This window comes from Takifugu flavidus, chromosome 17 (assembly GCF_003711565.1).
Source record: "Takifugu flavidus isolate HTHZ2018 chromosome 17, ASM371156v2, whole genome shotgun sequence".
Taxonomy (NCBI): Eukaryota; Metazoa; Chordata; class Actinopteri; order Tetraodontiformes; family Tetraodontidae; genus Takifugu; species Takifugu flavidus.
In genome coordinates this window covers 2746638-2754988 of record NC_079536.1, presented here as the reverse complement: position 1 = coordinate 2754988, position 8351 = coordinate 2746638, and positions in this window count along the sequence as shown.

Below are 8351 nucleotides of genomic sequence, written 5' to 3'. Positions count from 1 at the left end.
ACTCCTACATCTCATTCTTTCTGTGCTTTCAGGACGTAGAGAAACTTCCTGTCTGATGTGGAAGACTTGGTAACGCGTCGCCTCGGCCTCCGTGTCAAGAACCAGGCAGCGGCGGGATGAAGTCGGCACTGCTTAGACCAGGGGTGGGCAAACATTTTGATTCGTGGGCCACAATGGGTTCTAACATTTGACAAAGGGGCCGGACCAGGAGCAGATGGATGGATGGAGTGCTTTGGTAACCTCACCTCATTGGAGAAAAAATACACATCTTGGGATATGGAGAAAACATGTGCTTTAATTTCAAATGAAAATGAAGAGAAGCATTACAACAAAATATATGACTTTGGAATGAGTCTTAAAACACTTAAAATCAAATGAATAAAATGTGCCTTTTAAAAAAAAATTAATAACCATTTCTATTTTAAAGCACTGAAAGTTCTGTTATCCTTCAAGATATCACCATCACTCTCCTCCTGACTGTCTTTTTTCTAGTGGGAAAACACCAGAATTGCAGTGAAAATATAACATTAACAAGGTTTATTCATTTAATTTTTCAAGTTTGGCGGGCCGGATTAAAACGTTTAACGGGCCGCGTGTGGCCCCCGGGCCGTAGTTTGCCCATGCCTGGCTTAGACTCTGCCACAAGTGTCCTCGGCAGGAGGCCAGTGATGCTTCTCGCCGTCGCTCTCATCAGACTTTACATTGAAAGTGCAGCTGGTCGTTATACTGGGATCTTTGTGCACCAGTCACCTGTTAAATGGGTGAGGTTTCCGGCTGGTTTTGCCATTTCTGCTTCTGGATGCGCGAAGTAAAGGCCAAACTGCGACGCCGTTGTCTCACCTGTAGCATCGGTCAGTCAGTGTAAAGCGCCAGCAACAGCTAGCCAATCAAAGCGTTAGCTCACTTACAGCCAGAGTATTTATCTAATCTTATTTACTGATACGTGCTAGCTCCCACCAGCCTAGCAACCAACAACCAGCTAGCTTAGAAACACCACCTACTGGCCGCCAGCAGGAATTTCCGTGACGAGATACAGTGGGGAAAAGATGTACTTGATCCACCGCTGTTTTAGCAGCAGAAAATCTCATTGTATGAATTTTGAATGCTTGATTTGTATTTTACTTCACAAAATAGGTATTTGATCACCGACCAACCAGCAAGACCCCTGTGTCTGTCTGTCAGTCCAACCTCTCCAGCACAGGCAAGACCAAAAAAACATCCAAGGACACCAGGGACAAGATTTTCAACCTGGACAGTGCTGGGATGGACTACGGGACAATAGGCAAGCCTGTCGGTGCAGTCAATGACCTGAAGGGAGCTGGTCTCAAAGGCAGCACCAAAATAAGGCTTTTTTGGGTGTAGCAGTGTGTGGAAACTGTCTCTCTCTCACACAAGTGCACCTACGAAGGAAATTACGGACCGTTGATCCTTTGTAAGTGGGAAAACCTGCAAAATCACTTATTTTATCCACTGAATAAAAATCCTCCCCCAGATATTATTAAATGTGTTCTTATGCCGTCAAAGGGAGGCGTCCAGGGAGTCGCGAGCTAAAGTCAAAGAGAAGCAATGACTTTGTTTTTGATCTGAACGAGATAAAAGTGCTTGTGAAGTCAAAATGGCACAACAGCAAGTTTTTAATGATGGGGGGGGGGGGTCTGTCAAGGAGTTGCTTTAGCGAAAACTCATCCATCGCTCCTCTGGTGGAATTCCGAGCCTGTCGTAGACCTCACAGGCTTGAATTTCACAGAAAACGCTCCCCCAGTCGACTGGCATGATGACATTCTGCACATTCCAAAAAGGAAAACTGCTCCTGACGCTTTTGCTGCAGCAAACGTAATCAGCAGAAATCAACATCAAAGGATGCAACTGTTGCCCGTGGACGCAATAAAAGCAGCTGCAACTGGACAATAGACCAGGAAATTGTGATCATTCACGTTTGAGCTGTTCTAGATACTTTCACGGTCATCAGAGCTTCCCACATATTCACTATTTGACACTGAAGGCTCCTCAGAGAAAGTTCAAAGGTTCCTTTAACTGTGCTTTCATCTCTCCAGGCACCAAAGACCCTTAAGAACAGTTGTGGAACATCCTTGAAAAACTTCACAAATGTTTCCTGGCTGCTTAAAAAATAACTTAGTCTTCTTTGTAGAGCAGTTTTTTTTATTCTCTGTCATCACCTGACAGAGAAATCGTCGCTAATTCGCTAACAGAATTGCTGCGCAGCCATTTATTTTTCCCAATTGATTTGCTCTACCACAACGACAGCGTGTCTGGGTGAGAGATGATGAACCTGACGGACTGATGTTGTCGTGTGTCCATTTAATTTGAAGCCTCCCGCCGCCGCGTCGATACCACGTTGTCCACGGCCGCTGAAAAATCTATGGACGACGATGCGGCGGCGCCAGCGTGCTCCGTGGGAGAAAATCCACATCCACTGTGATCTGATTATTTACAGAGCCGAAAGCAGCATCAACTGCGCCGTCCGTGGCACCGCAACGTCCCTGTGAAGCCGCGTTTGTGTTTCAATGACGGCGGATTAGCATCGTCGTGTTAGCTCGTTGGCGGTGAGAAGACCCCGCCCCTTCAGGAAGCGCGTGCATATCCCGGTGCACATGAACCTGATGTTCTTCTGCCAGAAAATCTGAATTAAAATCGTTCTTGCTGGTGGTGGCAGCGTAGGGAAGGACGTGCGTCAGCCCCCCCCTCAGTGCTGTACATCCTGGTCATTAATGGGCTGCTAGAGGGGTTCGCCATGTTTTCTTTCCTCCGTTTGTGAGTTCCTTTGTGTGGCCGTTCCTTCCGGGACATTTTATTCTGTCCATCCTGTAACTCCTGATCCATGCTAAAGTGAGTGGGAATGAACGTTAGCGCCGGTGCTTCGGATGTACGTCGCTTGTCTTGTTAGGTTACTGAGATGATGCACTTTTTGACAGCTCGAACAGAAACAGGGCCACATGTGGTTCATTACCACGGTAACCGGACTTGCCATCTATGGCCGTGAAAACTAATCTGCAGAAAACTCGTCAATAAGTTCAAGGAAGCAAAAGAGGGAAGAAAAACAACTTTAGATAGGAACGCGAGGTGGTGCCACACAGATTCCCGCCCTTTCACACGTGCACAGTAACCCTGCTGGAGTCCGAGGTGCTAACTCCACATTAGCCTCATGTGTGAATGCGGCAGGAAACCTTCAGAAAGACGTTATGACTAATAAACCCGAGCAAAAGTAATGTGGTTTCTGTGATGTAATGAGAGAAATCAGGCTTTAAATGCAGATTATGCCCAGATTCACTGAGCCGCTTTATTCCACTTTGATTTTACCTTTCAAAGTCCGCGCCTCCCCTGACAAATGAAAGATTTATCAAAAGAAATGAGTTCATTTACTGAGGTGTGGGGTTTAAAAGTGTTCTTAAAGCCTTTGCATGTCTATATGATTGAAATAAGTCATTCTTAATTTACATTTTCGAAGGTCATGTCAAACTTTACGCCCATTAAAATTGCACCTTTTCATATAAATGTATCATTTAAATAGCTGCAATCGTTGCTGCAGGAATAAAGTCAACGTTGCTTGCTTTACTGTTAGCTTCCTCAACTCAATTCAACCCTTTTCTCTCTGAAACTGATTTAAATAAAGTCACATTGTCACCGTGACGCCCTGCAGACGCCACTTTTCCCACCTGATTAGACGACGTGGCCATCGATCAGATTTGTGGCTCTTTGATTGACAGAGAATCGATCGCATTTTCCGCGCTTGAACTTGTGTGAATACAGCAGAGTTTTTAGGATTTGAGACGTCAGCTTGGCCTCGACTGAGCCGGCGTTTATCTCCCAAAGTTGCCCTAAAATCGCAGAAACGGGACGACGCATGGAGATGAGGCTGGAAGGCGGCGGGCGCGGACAGATCGCGGCTGGCATCTCGAGGTCAAGCGCGGACGTGGAAATTCATTTAACCGGATCTCCTGAATCACTTATCAAACATTAACTCAATGTCAAACCTTCGGGAGATGAGGGTTCTGGTTCTGACTTGGAAGTCAAGGTCTCAGGAGGGGGAGGCGGCGGCAGCGGGTCTTCAGCGGAGGCGGCATCTTGCTTTTCCTCACAGGGTCATCCGGGTTTGATTGGCATCTCCGGGACTCGCCGAGGCTTCACCTCCCTTCAAATCAAGCTGGACCGAACGTGCGTGCGGACGAGACCCGGATGGGATCGACGCTCTGCCGCAGATGTTCCCTCCATCTGCTCATCGCGATGCGGTGGCTTCGGGCGAGGCGTCCTCTTAAAAAATGTCAGCCCAGTGACACGAGTTGAAGTGCGGGGGAATTAAAAATACTTCCTGCCTCCAGGTGTTGAAGTGTGTTTGAGCTGGGAGGGGAAGGCCATGACGTCACCACCGAGGCCACAACAGAGAGCGGATTCATTAGCATTTCCAGTGCTAACAATGCTAAATCCCATGGGGGTCAGGTGACCACAAGTAGGCTCAGCAGTGAATGAAACCCTGAGTGATGAGTGTTTTCTCAAAAATGGAGCGAAATCAGCTTCTGGCCGTTGGAAAGTGTTTCCACGAGCCTCATGGCTGGATTTTGTTCGTCAAAAACCTTCATGGTGCAATTAGCCATCATTTGATCCGATACGCTGCGGGCCGACGCTAAAGATCTCATGTTTATTTTCACATGAAAGAGACATGACATTTAGCTCTCTAATGGGAAAAAGAACCACGGCGTTCAGTAGGCGCCCGCTTACGGTGCCGATCCTGCGGAACCTTATCAAGCCAACCCAGAATCAAGCCGAGGACGACCAAAGACACCTTTCATCAAAGCCATCAAAGGGGGAATGCTTTTGATTTTCCATGTGGATGAAGTTCTTGCTGGCAGGCCAATAAAATGATAAGAGCAAAGTAAACAGGACCAGGGAGAGCAGGAAATGAACCCCTGTCTTCCATCACACGGCTATTTTCTTTGACTGGGTAAGTTTTCCTTAAAAGAGACGAGCGAAATGGAGATGAAGCGCAGATGAAGGGCGGACGCGTCTGCAGTCCTTTCTCGCTGTCCCTCTGTCCTCTGGCCGAGACGGGAACGGCATCAGTATCTATTTGTCCACATCATTACCCACGTCCAGCACCGACGCTTCCAGCTGACCTTTGACCTCTCCCCTCCATCTACACGAACTTGCTGGGCACGCTGACGTCTTTTCAAAGACGGAACGACGCGTCCAGCACGCTAAACTGTGGAAAAGTCACGCGAACATGAGAGTTTCAACCTCACAGAGTTGCCAACACCATCAGCACCACCGAAACAGGCAATTAAATTTAATTAGGGGTGAAAAGCTGCGTCAGAGTTCCTCGCGTTGAGCTCCAAACGTCAACATGAGTTTGACTTCCTGCCTCCTCATCGTGAGCGTTGCTGATATGGAGATCTTGTCCAAACACCTTGACAAAAACTTTGTGAGCACATGCTGATGGAAGTGCTCCGTCTTCAGCTGCTCTGGCTGAGCCTCATTCAGGCTGCTGTGAATCCTCGGCTGAATGGGTTTTCTGAAACACTTTGGCGAGCGGACGCGTCGCCTTTTCTATCACTTTCGCGCGTCACGTGTTCATGGCATTTCACCTTTGAACGCCTTGGCATGCTTTGATGAAGAGGAGGACGAGGAGGAGGACGAGGAGGAGGAGGAGATGTTCACAGTCAGAGTCTTCGTGTGGTCCAACAAAAAGCCATCGTGGCCTTGAAAAGCTCCTCAATGCTCCGCGCGGCGTGTTGACGTCAATCGCTGTAATTGTGGTTCTGCCGTCTCCGTCGTGTATCGACAGAGTCTTTGACTAAAACACCTGCGTCTCAACAAAAGCACCATCTACGATAAAATGTTATTTGTGTTTCGCTGGCCCATTCCGCTACGCAGGGCCGTGAAAAGTGCTGTAAGTGTGAGAGCGTCTGCAGAACAGGCTCCAATCATCATTTCTTTTCATGGATTTTCTAATTTGCACTCTCCGCACGCATCATTATACCTCTGTCATCCAGAGATCAATCCGCTGAAACCTGATTTAGAAGCTCTCCGATTAGAGGAACTCGGAGTTCCCGCCCAGGAAAGATGATAACCTTGGGATTCGTTGTTTGGTCTGAGTGGAGCAAAATTTCCTTTCGATTCTTTTTGTATTTCAAGAACCAGTGTCAAAGATTTTCGTAATACATACAGCTTAATCGCTGTAGGGAAGCAACGGAAGCCACAAAAATGTGACGGGAAATAACCCGAATTTGAGAGAAGCATGAAGAAATGACTGAGGATCTTTCACCTGTGTCCAGGCTTCATGGTTAACCTTCAGAGTCAGCTGTGTCGGACCCGGTTGGTGTCTTCTGGTGCCTTTTCTTAAAGAAATAGAGCAAATTATTAGACAATCGAGTGATCCCAAATTAACCGATTCCAGGTAACGTTGATGTTTACAGGGAAAGGACACAATCAATGACCATCGCTGTGTTAGTGTTGAATAAATTCTCAAACCATCCCAGATATGTGCGCAAGCTCCGGATAAATATCGAGCCAGTTGTCCCGTTCACTGGTCCATAAATTATTCACCTAGCATATTCAACGCCCGGAATTCGTGCCACCCGAGACCGGAGCCGCAGAAGCCTCCGTCTCTTCCATCATTCACTGGCGACCCTCTGAGGCCTCGGTGACTCGGCACCTCGTTGTCTTTCAGACGTCGGCCCCTCAAGTCCACTCATTAGAGAGCCAAGTCAGGCGTGGCTGCCAGTTGGCGTTTGCTTGGTTTTGGCGGGAGCACAAAAACACCCCCGGCGCTCTCGGCCCCAGCCGTCGGACCTCTGAGCAACGGCCCAAACCTGGAATCTCACGGTCATAGGCCCTGTTTTGTGCCCCCGAACCATGAGATTCGAGCGTAATGGTGGACCAACTGGAATCAATGCGATGGACACAACATTTCGCTGATAGAAGCCAGATGGGTGGAAAGAATCAAAACATTCAAGAGTCCAAAGGAAGTGATGCGTAAAGCTCTGAGACTTGACAAATTTACTGTCTGGGGTGCAAACAGTTGGTGTTTTGAGACGGATCTATCACACAGGTGTAGGAGGGTCTTTGGACAGACCACACCCACCACCAGGCCCCGCCCACTTGAGTTGTCAGACTCCGCCCATGACAGCCTGAAGAGCAGTTTATTTATTCTCATTGATCATTTCCTTCATTTAAATACTTGGAAATGTTAAATTCCAACCCTAAACCATCACATGAGGAAATGTTCTTAAGTTTGAGACTCGGTGCTGATGGGTCATGTGGTTACCTGACAGACGCATCGCCGATCTGTGCGTCTCACTGTGATAGAATAATCTGCACTCTGTTTCTTATCTCTACTCCATGTGTCCCAGAATATTTTCTATTAAAAATCTATTATTATTATTCCAGCCCCTCCCAATTTAGTCTCCTGGGATCCAGTTAATGGGCAACTGTTGGGGAACAATCATGGACCCTGGAATCCTGATAAGGAGCCAACATTTCAATATGTCGTCCATCAAATCCCACACAGCGATCTCATCAGCGGAGAAGATGGGCTTTCCTTTGACACGAGGAGGAAATTACGCACCCCGCATCCCCACAGGTGCACCGTCAACGTTCGGAATAACGGTGGACTTCCTTTGTACCGCTCAAGGTCTGGCAGGAGATTGAGAATCAAACACGAAAGGACTCGTTTCTGGAAATGACTCCTCTTGCAAACAGAGAGAGCTTTTAGTCAATTTTCCAATTAATGCAGCTCTAAAACTGACAAACATGACTCGGCGGCCGTGTGACGGCTCTTCCATGCGGAACAGCAGCAGCTGCTCCCGATAACTGCATCGTATATGAGTACAGGGAGCTAAGGAACCTGAGTATTATGGAGCTAAGGAACCTGAGTATTATGGAGCAAAGGATCCTGAGTATTATGGAGCAAAGGAACCTGAGTATTATGGAGCTAAGGAACCTGAGTATTATGGAGCTGATATATTTTAGGTATGATACGACCTATAGCAGGAAAATCAGCCAAAGGCCTTTCACAGCAAAGTGTGTGTGTGTGCGTGCGTGTGTGTGTGCGTGTGTTTGTGTGTGTGTTGCGTCATCGGTGAAGGTGACAGAGTGCTTAATGCTGTAACGGATAAGTGCACAGTGAGAGTCCGGGGAGGACCGCTGCCGAACCGCACTGTCCGGGGATCACACTGAGCAAGAGGACCACAATGCACCGCGCTGGCGATCAATCTTTCAGCGTGTGTGTGTGTGTGTGTGTGTGTGTGTGTGTGTGTGTGTGTGTGTGTGTGCGTGTGTGCGTGCAAGGTAAAGATGGGGGAGGGGGCACGTGGTCATGGCAGGTCAATACAGGTTTC